Raw genomic sequence first — 385 nt, 5'->3', positions numbered from 1 at the left:
AATGAACACCACTGGAGTATAAGAACCATTACATGATAATGAACTTTTCAAACCACATGATGTTGATTCAGTCTAAGAATTTGCTGCCTTGGGATTCTTGAAGTTACACAATGGATCTAGATTCTGAATCATACACAACTGAAGTGAAACTTCCCAGTATGCTCAAATTGGGCTAAGAATCAAACAGTATGATAGAACAGGGTAATTCCAGTAGGTAAATAGCAGCAATGTTGTCTACTCGCACTCTCTCCGCCCTCAATTTCTTTATACCTTTAACTTTTGTATTTGTTGTATTGGCTGGAATTTTTTTTTTTTTTTTTTTTTTGTAACCAATCGTGTAAGGCCCAATATAAAATAAATAGATAATGAATGTTGTTGAACATAA

Source organism: Zingiber officinale, chromosome 3B (genome assembly GCF_018446385.1).
Source record: "Zingiber officinale cultivar Zhangliang chromosome 3B, Zo_v1.1, whole genome shotgun sequence".
In the NCBI taxonomy this organism is placed as follows: Eukaryota; Viridiplantae; Streptophyta; class Magnoliopsida; order Zingiberales; family Zingiberaceae; genus Zingiber; species Zingiber officinale.
This window is presented reverse-complemented; position numbering follows the sequence as displayed.